The following is a 14,724-nucleotide window of genomic DNA, read 5'->3' as shown; positions in this document are numbered from 1 at the left end:
AAAATCTTAAAATATTAGCAATCAGAATCCTAGTTTTAAAGTAAAAAATTATAATCAAATGGAGTTTCCTTCAAGTGGGTAGTTAAATATTGGGGAAGTCTGGCTGAGCACAGTGGTTCACACCTGTAATCCCAGAACTTCAGGAGGCGGAGGTGGAAGCATTACTTGAGGCCAGAAGTTTGAGACCAGCCTGGGCAACATAGTAAGACCCCATCTTTAAAAAAGAAAAAAAAAAAATGTGTGTGTGTGTGTGTGTGTGTGTGTGTGTGTGTGTGTATAAAATAAAAATTAGCCAGGTGTGGTGGCAAGTGCCTATAGTTCCAGCTAACCAGGAGGCTGCGTAGGAGGATTGCTCGAGCCCAGGAGTTCAAGGCTGCAGTGAGCCATGATCACGCATTGTACTCAAGCCTGGGTGACAAGTAAGATCCTGTCTCAAAAATATAAAAACTAAACATATATACATATACATATATATAGAGAGAGAAAGTCATGAATATAGCATGTTAATGAAACTAACGGAAAAAACTGTTATGACCATTTTCATGCACGCAGAGGAGGCATTTAATAAAAGCTAACACCCATTCACGATAAAAATGCTATGTAAATAGGAGTAATGAATACCTCCTTGATATGATAAAAAATAGATGTACTTCAGCCTAAAGTCAACATCTTACTTAATGAAGAAATACTAGAGGCTTTCCCACTACAGTGAGGAATAACATAAGCTTGCCACTTTGACTACTACACTTTAACATTGTGTTAAAAATATTCACTATGGCAATGAAACAAGAAAAAGCAAATTAAGGCAAAGAGTAGGAAAGAAAGACATAAAACTGTTTTCAGATGATATGATCATATATGTAGAAAACACAAAAGAATCAATGGAAAAGCTATAAGAGTGCTCGCTTCAGCAGCATATATACTAAAATTGGAATGATACAGAGAAGATTAGCATGGCCCCTGTGCAAGGATGATACGCAAATTCGTGAAGCATTCCATATTTTTCACTGATCAACACCTAAGTGCACTTATAGGAATAACATTTATCAGGTGTCGGGCAGATGGGAGGGGAGTGGAGGGAGGGAGGATGGGTATATACATACATAATGAGTGCAATGTCCACCGTCTAGGGGATGGACATGCTTGAAGCTCTGGCTGGGGGGAAAGGAGGGACCAAGGGCAATATACGTAACCTAAACATTTGTACCCCCATAATATGCTGAAATAAAAAAAATATTAGTTTGGGTAACAAACATGTCCAGTAAATTTATAGTAAATTATATCTTAGATACTATCCAGCATGCAAAATATCTATCATAGAATTTTTAGTAGTGCAAGTATGGAAAGAATTGAACGCATTTGCATTTCACACATTTTAGAAATGCATATTGCTTGGGGGAAGTTCTTTCAAACTAACAAAAACATTGTTTGACATTTCCTGTAGAAAATGATTCATTTATTCAATAAATACATTCAACAGGCTATTAAATAGACCCAGCCTGTGCTACTAAAAAAAAAAAGAAAAACTATAAGAGAATTTTGTAAAAGAAGCTGCTTATAAAATCACCATGTAAAAAATCTTCTATATGAACAAAAGCCACTTAAAAGTTGTTATGCAAGAGGCTGGGTACGTTGGCGCACAGCTATAATCCTAGCACTCTAGGAGAGCAAGGCAAGAGGATTGCTTGAGCTCAGGAGTTCAAGATAAGCTTGATCATGAGCAAAATCCCTCTACTAAATATAGAAAAATTTGCTGGATGTCTCATGCCTGGAGTCCCAGCTACTCAGGAGGTTGAGGCAGGAGGTTTGCTTAAGCCCAGGAGTTGAAGGTTGTAGTGAGCTATGATGATGACACCACTTCACTCTAGCTTGGACAACGAGAGATTTAAAAAAAAAAAAAAAAAAGTTATCATGGAACAGATGCCCTACCTATAACTTTAGAAATAAAATAAATATACTAAGCCATAAAGCAGGATGACAAATGTTCAAAATTCATAAGAGAAAAACTATGAAAACATTTTTTTTCCAAACCCTTCGCCCATTAAAAATTTATCTTTTTTTTTTTTTTTTTTAGAGACAGGTTCTTACTCTGTTGCCCACGTGGCCTCAAACTCCTGGACTCCAGTGATCCTCCTGCCTCAGCCTCCTGAGTATCTAGGACTGTAGGCATTCGCCACTGCACCTGGCTCTAAAAACACTTCTGAATGGCAAAAAGGCAGGCTTGAACAAATGAAAAGACATGCTGTCTATGTTCTTGGATAAGACAACTTAATTTCCTAAAGACGGTCATCCTTAGGTTATTCAATAAATTTAACATAAGCTTGATAAGAATACCATGCATTTTTTCCCCTTGAATTAAAAACAAGTTGATTATAATTTGGAAAAAGCAAATAAGAGTAGCCACATAATGCCTGAAGGACAGCCAGCTTCCCGCATATCGGAACATACATATAGCCTCTGTCATTAAACCGGGAGATACTGGCCTGTTCATACACAGATGCTGCAGAGCAGCAGGAAAGAAAATCTGGAAATAGATCCCATTGCAGATGCAAAGCAAATATACAGTAAAGACAGCATCTCGAACTGGTAGGAAGGATAAAGGACTTTATAATATGCACTATTAGAATAACTGGCTGGCCTTTTGGAAACGGATAAAATTAGATTCATTCCTTATATCATATATCCAGTACATTTTAAATGAATCAGATTTAAATGTAAAATGAAAAACTGAAACCATACGAGTATTAGAAGAGAATATGGATAAATGACTCCACAACTGGGAGTGGGGAAACCTTCCTACTATGACTCAAAATCCAGACACAACAGGGCAAAGATTAATAAATCTGACTTCATAAAAATGGAAACCAAAACATTAACGTCTCATAAAACACTATGACCACATTAAAAAGGCAAATGATTTGCTGGGGAAATATCTGTGATATATATCATAGACAAAGGGTACCTATGTCTAACACATAAAGAGCTCTTAAAATTAGAGAAGACAAAAATCCTATAGAAAAATGAGCACAATATAGGAACAGAGTCCACAGAAGAAGAAAAAAAAAAAGCAAATTCTCTTAAACATGAAAAGTTGCTCAATCTCCTTCATTATAAGAGAAATTCAATGAGAAGCAAAAATCCAAATGTTTGGCAATGCATTAAAAAAATATTCATTAATTATCTTTGGAAGTTGCGAGGAGGCCAGGTCATTGTGTTGAAAATTGATATATAAAAGGGAAAAAGAAAAACCAAACATTTATCTCGTCTTTCCCATATAAATGCTACTTTTTGGAGTAACCATGCAACTGAATTCATTTCCCCCATGAATTAAGTCTCAATGGGAATAGAATATTTGTCATTTTGCCACCCCTGATGAACACTTAGGCAATGATCACCAATGACTGCTGACATCTTTTGAGAAAATAAGAAAACCAGACATCCTGTCCCTCTATATGGTTGTACACAATATCACTTGTGAGTGATCTTGAAGAAGAAGAAGAAAAAAGAGATCTTGGATCTAACTAACCCCCTGTATCTAACTACCAAATTACAGGAAATACAAAGAGCAGCAAGAAAATATGTCAAATGACACCACAATGAGACAATCTGTACAACCCAGGCTGTGGGAAATTCTACAGTTTCTGCAACAAATGAAACAGAGAGGGGAAGAGAGGGGAGAGATGGAGGGTGAATCTATTGATCAAAAGAGAATTAAGGGGCACACGCCGGCGGCTTCCATTGAAAATGGCGGTGCTGTCTGTGTCCCGCATTACCAGAAGAGGCTTCATGTGGATAGTTTCAGGGGTGCCACACAGAGAATTTTGGTCTCGATCCAGAAAGGAGAAAAAGCCAGTGGTAGCTGAGACAGTAGAAGAGGTGAAAAAGGAACCTATCCTGGTGTGTCCACCCTTACAAAGCCGAACATACATACCACCTGAAGATTTCCAGAGTCGTTTGAAATCTTACGTTAAAGAAGTTTTTGGTTCAACTCTGCCTAGTAATTGGCAGGATATCTCCCTGGAAGATGGTCATCTGAAGTTCAATCTCTTAGCACATTTAGTTGATGACTTGGGCCATGCAGTGCCTAACTCCAGGCTTCACCAGATGTGCAGGGTCAGAGATGTTTTTGATTTCTATAATGTCCCTGTTCAAGATAGATCTAAATTTCATGAACTTAATGCCAGTAATCTGCCTCCTAATTTGAAAATCACTTGGAGTTATTGAGCAGAAGGGGAGCACATTGAAATTATTTTTCCCTTTGAGAAAAAGGGGGCTGCTTATTAGACCTCTTGGTATATAAAATGCCATTAGAACTGTTCTCTAAACCACTTTTTCTGTAGAAGAATACATCATCTCTTTTTTATTTTTGTCTCATATCATGAATCAACAAAGAAATAACAGGATTTTTTATATTTACATTTGCCAAAGCCATTTTTTAGTGGAATCTAGTCATTAATAATTTATGAAAAATTTCTTCTTGAGAAAACACTGAAATTAACTTGAGCTCAATACAGGACATTACAAGTTCAGACATAGGCATAAAGTAGTAGTTGCATGAAAATGTTTTAATTCTGTTAGGACTCTAAAATCCAAGATAGAATTATTATATATAGCACATATACAAATAAAGAAACTTGTATTAGATTAAGTATTTATAAGAGAAACATAAACATCTGTATTGTATATTACTGTCCATTCTGGATTAATTTCTTTTAGAATTAGATTCATTAAAATTTTAAAAAAGAGAATTAAGGAACACACTAATCATTGGCCATGTGTCGACCCGATGTGGATCCTATTAAAATATAAACATAGAGCAAATCTAACTTCTTTCCCAATTCATTGCTTTCTCTTTTAACTGCATTGGCTCATACTGTCTGTCTTCTGTGTTATCCTCTGCTTCCAGGTCTCCTCTGGGGACAAAAATAGCCACAAGAATAGTTGCATTTTATCAGGGGCCATGTGCTGAGAAGACCCTTAAAGTTATACCCATAACAAGACCCAGCCCTGGATCTCTGACAGTCTTGGCTCTAAGATGGAAGACCATGGTCTCTGACTCTTGGTCTCCTGAATCTTCTCCTCAGTCTCTCTCTCATCGTTGTCCTTCACCCCTCCTGACAGACAAGTGGATGCAGTGTCATAGTTCATGCAGGTGCACTAGCCCCCATGCGCAGGGGCAGGTGGGTAGAGAGGGGTGTCCTTCTCCAGGCTGGGGGACCCAGCATGTGTGAGAGTGCTCCTAAATCTTTTCCCACTGCTCTTTCCTTGCAGGGTGCGGGGAGCATGGTTCCTCCCCTGTGAAAACTGCGCCCCCTCAACTCATTTCCTTGTCTCTCTCACCCAAACCACTTGTATGCCGGGCAAAGGACCACGGCTCGGTTGTCGAGGAAGCCTCCAACTGAAATCCACTCCTCACTTCCCTCCACTCCCCCTGTGGTTTCCACCTACCGTGGAGAGGTCAAGGCTTTATCTTAAGAACACTGAGACTCCCCACAAACCCCACTGTAACCTGTGAATGGATCTGTGAAGGAAGCACAGAAGAGAGAGGAGGAAAGAGCTGGATCTGCAGAAACCACAACCACAAAAAGAAGGTGAAGACGAAAGACAAGAAAGAAGGGGGCAGAATGAGAATTTATTGAGCGCTTAACACCTGCGAGACCCTGTCACATACGTGATTTGATTAAACTCTTTCCACAGTCAACTGCATAAATATTGTTATCCTCCTTTTACAAATGTGTAATCTGAGGCAGGCAATACTTAGAGACGAGGAGAAACTTAAAGTGGTGACTTGATCCAATCACACAAACGGGAAGCAGCAGCTAGAATTAGACTTGATTGCCCTGTTCTAAAACACCTGCCTCACCTGATTCATCTCTTTATTCCCCCAAAGCAGAAGACATGGAGGCCCCAGAGTGCTGGCTTGCTGCCCATATGTTTGGCATTCTGCCCATATCTTCATCATAAGGCAGCCTCTGGTCTCCTCTGCAGAGTTCCTACCTCACCTTTGTATGGGACACCTCCAGTGTGCCTTGTCCCCTCACAGTAGCCCTGAGAGCTACTAATCCCATTTTGAACTTGGGAAAACCGTAACCCAGAGAGTTTAACCAGCGTTCAGTGGGTTGGTCACCAGATGGGGCCTAGAACTCAGCTCCCTGAATTCCCAATCCAATGCTATGCTTTCTGGACACCTTGTCTACATCCTGGGAGGACAACAACAAAGAACAAGAAACTTGGGGGACACTCAAATGTCCTAGACTGAGAGAGAAGGCGTGTGAAGCTGGCAGGGTCGCCCTCGGAGATTACATCAGGACCAAATGCATGAAAAACAAGCCCAAGCTCCATGGCCTGCCTTGAAAGAGCAGGCAACACATGCCGCAGCAAATGCTAACCTAGCTCTATACTATACAAAAAAAAAAAAAAGAAAAGAAAACTTCAGACATTCTACAGCTGTTCTCCTGTGGTTCTTCAAGGCTGCCTTCTCCCTGTCTAGTCTGAAGGGTTGCTTTTTTTCCCATTGACTATTTTCAGACGGTGGTTGACCACAGGTAACTGAAACCGCACATAAGGGGTGACCACACTGTAATTTAAAACTCCAGTTTCATCTTCATCAACCCATCACCACCATTGTCACCTTCCCACCTCTATCTTCATCCCCCAATTCCCTCTCCATCCTGAGAGAGCTGAACAATTGCTTCTACTGAGCTAGAATTTACATTTTATGGGAATGCACAGAACATAAGTGTGCAGTTTGATGTGTTTTGACTAATACGTACACCCATGTAACTAAAATTGAATCAGCATGTAGAATAGTCCATCATCTCAGACAATTCCTTCATGTCTCCTCTTACTCCATTCTAATCCCCGTTGGACTGCAAGTCTGAAAGGTCCTAAGGCATTCTGGAGTACTCAAGCCTTCTGGGTGACTATGGACAAGCCATCTAATCCATCATGCCACCAGGCCCCTGTGAAATGGCAGTCACCAGCCAGTGCCCTGAAGTCATGAGTAACTACGCTATCCATTTTGCTGGCTGTCACCATGAGGCCACCCAGGTCAAGCAGCAAGAGGACTTTTTCACTTCCTCGAAAACTTTCCACAAAGCTTATTTTTCCTTCTGTCACAGCATGTAAAACCTCAAGCTCAGTTTTTCCACAGCTAAAATCTGTGACAAAGGAGGCCCTACTAGAGCGGGTCAAGATGCCTGTAATTACCTTAGCAACAGAACACGCTGTGCATTTGAATCATGTAATCTCATCCCCATAGCAACAAAGAATCACAGAATCACGGTCCCTTGGAGCCAAGCGGTGACAGCACGCTCGCTTACTGCAACCTCTTAGATTAAAACAAAAACCGAAACAAACAAAAAGTAATTTACTGCCCAGATAGCTTTCATACATACATATTGTACAGATTTTTTGTTTGGAAATACAATGGAATGTTGATACAAATATGATAAGCAGAGAGTATGCATTTGGGCTGCTGATTCTTCAGCTGATTTAAAATCTGAGCCTTTGTCCTGCTTTATTAGGAACAAAGGAGAATTTTTTGATTGATGGAGGAAGAGCAAGTCCACCAGCGATGAATGTAGATATGTTGATATTAGAGACCACAGAGCCGTGGCAAGAATTCCTCATCCATTTATTAATGTGTCTTCATAAGCAAGATTGCATCATCCTCTGCCTTTGAGGTCGGTGTGCAAAGAATGACCTTCTCTTTTTATCAGCTGGAGATTGTAATAGGAAAATATCTTCCCTACAGTCAAAACACCAACTCCTGTCCTCAAGGCAGCCCTCCAGGGCAAAGGGTAACAATGTGAAATGTCAACATGCGATCTGGAGAGGTTTGATACCCCTCTCTGATATCTGCTCTCTTGGTCTAATTCAAAACCAAGAACTCTGGTGCAGGGTGACAGCTCAATGGCCTCCCTAGGAGCACGCTCCAAGCTGAGACTCCCAGAGCAGGGAGCATTTGGGGCTGGCAAATGCAGGATGCACAGATCCTCTCCAGGCAGGCAAATGCCGTGGGGGCAGGACAGGCTCTGTCTTAGCTGCTGCTGCAGCCCCAGTGTCTAGCACAATTTCTGGCATATATGGGGTACTGAAAAAAAAGATGTTTTAGTGTAGCAGGAGCATATGTGATTTAAATATCCCCATTTCCATCAAAAACAGAACAAAACCACCAAGGATAATGGAGGGAAAATCCACCAACTATACTTCTTTAAATCCCCACAAACCTCCAAATTCACACCCACGTGACAAACTGCCTAAAAACAGGTAGGACTTCTGGTTTCCAGTTCGACATGCAAGGATCTTGGAAGTCGCCACTCTATGCCAACAAGCAACAAGCTGAACAAACTGAAAAGCCAACAACTCCTCTTAGATCCATCAGAGAAGTAAAGTTACAAGGCAAATAAATCTCTGGCCCTGTGGAAGGGGCCTGACAGAACACAGAGAAACACAACTTACCTGAGTAGACACTCAGGAGCAGAGAGGGACAGGAAAACCTGAACTGTAAGGAACCAAGGCTGTAGCCCCATGTGGACAACAAGTCTGAGAGATAAAAAACCCCACGGGGACCCAGTCAGGGGGCCGCATGCATTTGTGAGTTTCAACTCCAGGAGCTCCACCAGGTTCTCACAGTGAATATTAAGGAAAAATCCCCTCCAGCTTGCAGCAGGGGGAGGGAAAACTAATAAGCTAGAACATTCTGTTCTTAACAAGGTCTGCCCTCAGGAGAAACCAGTTAACCAGAGCCTAACCTGCTGGGTTTAATCAGTGCCAGCCTGACCTAGGGGAGAGAAACACCCAATGTTAGGGGGTGAAGTTCGCATGCGGGAAGAGAAAGAATTCTCAGACAGAATTTAGCACCAAGTTTATTTACTCTTTCTCCAAAAGAAAGAGGGCACAGCACCAAAACATAAAGAGAGGCGCTGGTCCCAAGGCCAAATAACGCTAACTCTTTACTGGTCAGGCCAGGGAGGGCGGGGGATGTTTACAATCGTAGCCAAATTAGCAGACGACGGCTGAGAAACTGCTGTGTTCACCCTTTTCTGCCTCTCTTGTAGCAGGTGGATAACAGGAATTGGTTTCTTCTTTCTTCTTAATAGTGGGAGACCTCTCGTGCCATCTCTCCTTGAAGAGGTGGGGGAAGCTTTGCAAGACTGGAACAAAGATAATCTTTTTAACAAATGATGCTAGAACAATTGGACTTCCATATGCAGAAAAAAATGAGTCTAGAGACCTTATACCCTTCACAAAATTAATTCAAACAGATCTTAGACATAAATGTAAAACTCAAAATTATAAAACTCTTAGAAGATAACAGAAGAAAATCTAGATGACCTTCGGCTTGGCAATGACTTTTTAGATACAATACTAAAGGCAGGATCTATGCAAGAAAGAATTGATAAGCTGGACTTCATTAAAATTAAAATTTTTTTGTTCTGTGAAAGACACTGTCAAGAGAATGAAAAGACAAGCCACAGACTGGGAGAAAATATTAGCAAATGACACATCTGATAAAGGACTGTTAAAAGAAAGTGCAAGACTGATAAAGAAAGTGCAAATCAAAACAATGAGGCACCACTGCACACCTATTAAGATGGCAAAAAATCCAGAAAACTGACCAACACCAAATGCTGGTGAAGATGTGGAGCAACAGGAACCCTCATTCATTGCTAGTGGGAATGCAAAATGATACAGCCACTTTGGAAGACAGTTTGGTGGTTTCTCACAAAACTAAGTATACTCTTATCATGTGATCCAGCAACCAATCTCCTTGGTATTTACCCAAATGAATTAAAAGATAACATCCATGCAAAAACCTACATGCAATGTTTATAGCAGCTTTATTCATAATTACCCAAACTTGGAAGCAACCAAGATGTCGGTGAGTAGATAAATAAACTGGTATGCAACCAGACAATGGGGTATTTTTCAGCACTAAAAAGAAATGAGCTTTCAAGCCACGAAAAGACACAGAAGAACTTCAAATGCGTATTACTTGGTGAAAGAAGACAATCTGAAAAGGCTACATACTGTATAATTCCAACTACATCACATTCTGAAAAGGGCAAAACTATGGAGACAGTAAAAAGATCAGAGGTTGGAGGGAGGGAGGGATGAAGAAGCAGAGCACAGAGGATTTTTAGGGCAGTGAAACTGCTCTGTAAAATACCATGGCGGTGAAATACATGTCATTATGCACCCATCCAAATCCATAAAATGTGAGAAAAGTGAGCCCTAATGCAAACTGTGGACTTTGGGTGATAATGACGTGTCAACGTAGGCTCACTAATTGTCTTAAATGTAGCAGTTTGGTGGAAGATGTGGATAATGGGGAGGCTATTAGTGTGGGCAGGAAATATATGGGAACTCTCTGTACCTTTCGCTCAATTTTGCTACAAATCTAAAACTGATCTAAAAAATACAGACTATTAAAGAAAAAAAAACAGACAGTGAGCATTGGTAAGAAATATGTTTGCATGATTTCTGAGAGATGCATATTTCCCGAAGAAGACCCCACCCTTGAGCAGCAGCTGCTGTGGATGGGCCTGAGACAGGCAGCAGGATGGGTGATGGAGGGCGGCGGAGAAGGGGAGAGAAACTTGCACTTCCAGGAGTGCTGCCCATGGCAACTCTGAACAGGAGTGACTCAGGGGGACCTTGACCAGGGCATAGGAAGATCAAGAAAGAGGCTGAAGAATCTTAATTTTTTATTTTTTAGGGACAGGGTATTGCTCTGTCACCCAGGCTAGAGTACAGTGGCTCCATTCTAGCACCCTGCAGCCTTGAGCTCCTGGGCTCCAGCAATCCTCCTGCCTCAGCCTTCTAAGTAGTGGGGACTATTTTTATTGTTTTAGAGATCAGGCTCTCACTCTGTTGCCCAGGCAGGAGTGAACTCCTGGGCTCAAGCAAGCCTCCCACCTTAGCCTTCGGAGTAGCTGGGATTACAGGTATGTGCCACCATGCCCGGCTGATTTTTTTGATTTTGTAGACACAGGGTCCCGCTGTGTTGCCCAGACTGGTCTTGAACTCCTGGACTCAAGAGATCCTCCTGCCTTGGCTTCCTGTGTAGCTGGGACAACAGGTATGCACCACCATGCCTGGCTAGAATCTTTATTTTCCTAAAAAGCTTATAAATCTGAGGAAATATTTCCTTCTAGAAGAAGAGAACCTAACCCTTATAGGGAACTGCTGGGCACAGGATTCAGATTAAATAGGGTTGGATCCTGGGGGTAACTGTAAGGATCTGATAGGTTAGGGGAGAGGAGGAAGGAGCCAGAAGGAACAGATCTTGGGGTGCATATGAGAGCCTTAACTCTTTAGATCCCCTGGAGTCCCGTGGCCCATCAGCAGTGGCCCCCTTCTCGTTGCTGAGAGACAGGAGCCTCTCTCTCCTTCACCGAGACCATGCAAAGGGCTCACCTAGAGTGCATCCCTTGCAAGATGGCTCTGGCCCTTGCGAAGATCAGGCCCTGCTTCCCCTTGTTGCCCTTTGAATATGTATGACCTGACTAGGGAAGTACTGTCCCTGCCACCAGAAGAAAGGGATTATTCATCAACAGAGCTGCAGGAGAACACGCCTGGATGTTGAATTTGAGAGTGCTAGACCTGGGGCCAGGGAGAGGCACAGAATATAAAGTGGACAAGGAAGAGGTTAATGACATGATGTCACTCTCCCACCACTGGGGCAGGTGGATATGACAGCAGTCCATGGTATCAGATCCCAGGAGGTGGCACTTAGTCATCAGAGGTGAGGTCGGTATAATGATCACCTGGGTAGCCAGGCTGAAATGGCAACCAGGCATCCTAACCCTCACCCAGAGGAGTCTGTGCGAGGGTAACAGACCGTGGTGTCCCTAATGGACAGAAAGACACACAGCAACTACAAAGGTCCTGAGTGGGTGAGATGACGGCCAGTGTTAGCCACTGCAATGGGGAATGGAAATTCACGCTGTTTCCAGATCTCTGCCAGGTGCCATCACAGATCTCTAGGGCTCTGAAATGAATCCTGCATCTGCAGCAAGCAGCTTATTTAAGGAGAGGCAGGTCCTTTCAATGTAGGACCCTGATATGCCACAGCAAGTGTTATCTATGGTCGTGATTCTCCCAACTCCTTTCCAAAGGGCCCCACTACCCTCTGCTGGTGCAGCTGTACATCGTAGAGAAGAGAATGCCCATGTGTTGACGGCTATTGGATCAGAGCCTGAACTGACACTGATATGAGATGCTTAACTACTTGTAACATCGTGATATAACATGAAATATATATCTGTTCTCTGCCCCTGGTTCCTGAGACACAGCTCCTAAAAGTCTTGTAGATAGAGGCACTAGAAGAATCTTTCATTCTAATATTTGGTCTCTGTGTCCTGACATAGAGCTCCTAAGATCTTTGTAATTTCCCAAGTGATAGGAGCAACTCTTGTTCTAATGAGGTGACTCTTGGGGAGGGGGGCTTCTGGACAGTCTTAGGATGTGAGGGCTTGTTGCCAGGGGAATCAACCACGTGATTAGAGGGTTGGAAATTTTACCCTAGCCCCGACCACCGGGGAGGGTAGAGAAGCTGAGGAGTTGATCTCCAATTGCCAATGATTTAGTCAATCATGCCTACGTACTGAATCCACCATACAACCCCAAAATGACAGGGTTCAAAGAGCTTAGAGATTGGCCCGGCACGGTGGCTCACGCCTGTAATCCTAGCTCTCTGGAAGGCCGAGGTGGGCGGATTGCTCAAGGTCAGGAGTTCAAAACCAGCCTGAGCAAGAGCGAAACCCCCGTCTCTACTATAAATAGAAAGAAATTAATTGGCCAACTGATATGTATATAAAAAATTAGCCGGGCATGGTGGCGCATGCCTGTAGTCCCAGCTACTCGGGAGGCTGAGGCAGAAGGATCGCTCGAGCCCAGGAGTTTGAGGTTGCTGTGAGCAAGGCTGACGCCACGGCACTCACTCTAGCCTGGACAACAAAGCGAGACTCTGTCTCAAAAAAAAAAAAAAAAAAAGAGCTTAGAGATCGCTGAACACGTGGAGGTGCCTAGAGGGTGGAGCACATCAAGAGGGCACAGAACATACCTTGCCCTGTGTACCTCTCCAACTGGCTGTTCATCTGTAGCCATCGTAATGCCCTAAATGCGTTCCCCTGGCTTTTCTGAGTCATCCTAGCAAATTAATCAAACCTGAGGTGGGGGTCATGGAAACCCTGATTTATAGCAAACCAGTCAGAAGTTCAGGTGACAACCTGGGGCTTGTGATTGGCATCCAACGTGGGGGACAGTCTTGTGGGATGGAGCCCTTAACCCGTGGAGTCTGACTCCAACTGTAGGTAGATAGTGTCAGAATTGAATTGCATTAGAGGACACTGGCTGGTGTCTGCGGGAGAATTGTTTGGTGGGGGAAAAAAAACCTACACATCTGGTGTTAGAAGTATTGTGTTGAGTGTTGAGTGGTGTGAGAATAGGAAATGCAATTTCTTTAAGTATTTTTTTTTATCTTATATACTGCAGAATGCTTTTAAGCCTCATCCTTCCCTCTTCCCCTGGTGACTCAGAAAGCTCGGGTGCCCCTCCTCTGCCAGCAATGGGAGGTTCAAATGACACGAGCCTCTGTGAGTGCACACGGACCCTCTCCCCAGCCCACCATAAAAGCCCCAAGCCAGCCTCCTTTCCCTCTCTCTCGAGGCATTTTCAGACCAGCTTGGGAGGCCTGCCCTGCTCTCCCCAGAAAGCCTCATTGTGTCAGTAAAAATCTCTCCGTACCTTCTTGGTGTGTGTGTGTAACGTCATCAGTGGTGACATCCAAACCAAATTTCGAGGAGTGATCCATCCAACTCTGGAGTGGCTACAATATCACAGGACTCGAAATGCCATTCTATGGCCACTGGTAGAGAGAGAGATACCTGCTCCAGGCGGTAGATGGATTCCTAGCGCAAGTCAATCCCACAGTGGATCCAGTGGGTTCCTACGTGCCCTTGTCTCTGGACACATAATTGGATGTAGCCAGCAGCTGGCACACCTTCATATTGATTTGCTAACCTCTGGGGTAAGAGCCACTGTAGTAGGAAAGGCCATGTCAGATCCTATTCAACTACCCTCTGTGCCACCCAGACAAGATGGCAACTCAGAAACTGTACTGAATCCCCAGTGGAATGACAAGGGTTACTGCTACCTGCCGAAAGGCAAAGGATGTAAGAACACTGGTGCCATCATTTCCCCTTTAATTTACCGGTCTGGCTCCTACAAAACCCAGAGGGACCATGATACCATCTGCTCTGCTGAAAGTATAGTTTTACTAGAACAGATCAGCACGGCTTTGGGACTTAATATAAGACTATTGATCACGAAAACACGTTCTTTTCTATCTCCAGCAGTAAGGGGAATCTAAAGCAGTTTCCATTTATTTGAGCTGACTAACAGGACACCGTCATCATCTTCCCCAAGGCCTTGTTAAGTCTCCTGCTTCCTGTCTCAACACAGGCTAAAGGGATCTTGATTGCCCAAATATTCCAAAAATCTGACGATGGCTCACTATATGGGAAGTGTTATCTTAAACAAACCTGGTGAGCAGAAAGTAGCAAGCGCTCTGGGTGCCCCGGCAATATATGCCGAGAATGAGAGATAAATATGATAAATATTCAGGGCCTGTCACACCGGGACATCCCATCCCAAGTAAAAGACAAGTTATTATACACTATACCTCCTACTCTTAAGAAACAGGCTGAGCATTTG

At 43.0% G+C, this 14,724-nt stretch overlaps 1 non-coding gene and 1 pseudogene across 1 annotated transcript; both read left to right on the top strand.

The window, feature by feature from the left end:
• The first annotated feature begins 898 nt into the window (after positions 1 to 898).
• On the top strand, positions 899 to 1,005 carry LOC142862543 (U6 spliceosomal RNA). The gene has a single exon (XR_012913617.1). It is a non-coding gene; the product is annotated as a U6 spliceosomal RNA (small nuclear RNA).
• Positions 1,006 to 3,744: 2,739 nt separating this feature from the next.
• On the top strand, positions 3,745 to 4,233 carry LOC105868459 (large ribosomal subunit protein mL50 pseudogene; annotated as a pseudogene).
• Positions 4,234 to 14,724: the final 10,491 nt, after the last annotated feature.

Source organism: Microcebus murinus, chromosome 19 (assembly GCF_040939455.1).
Source record: "Microcebus murinus isolate Inina chromosome 19, M.murinus_Inina_mat1.0, whole genome shotgun sequence".
Lineage (NCBI taxonomy): Eukaryota > Metazoa > Chordata > Mammalia > Primates > Cheirogaleidae > Microcebus > Microcebus murinus.
This window is presented reverse-complemented; position numbering and strand designations above follow the sequence as displayed.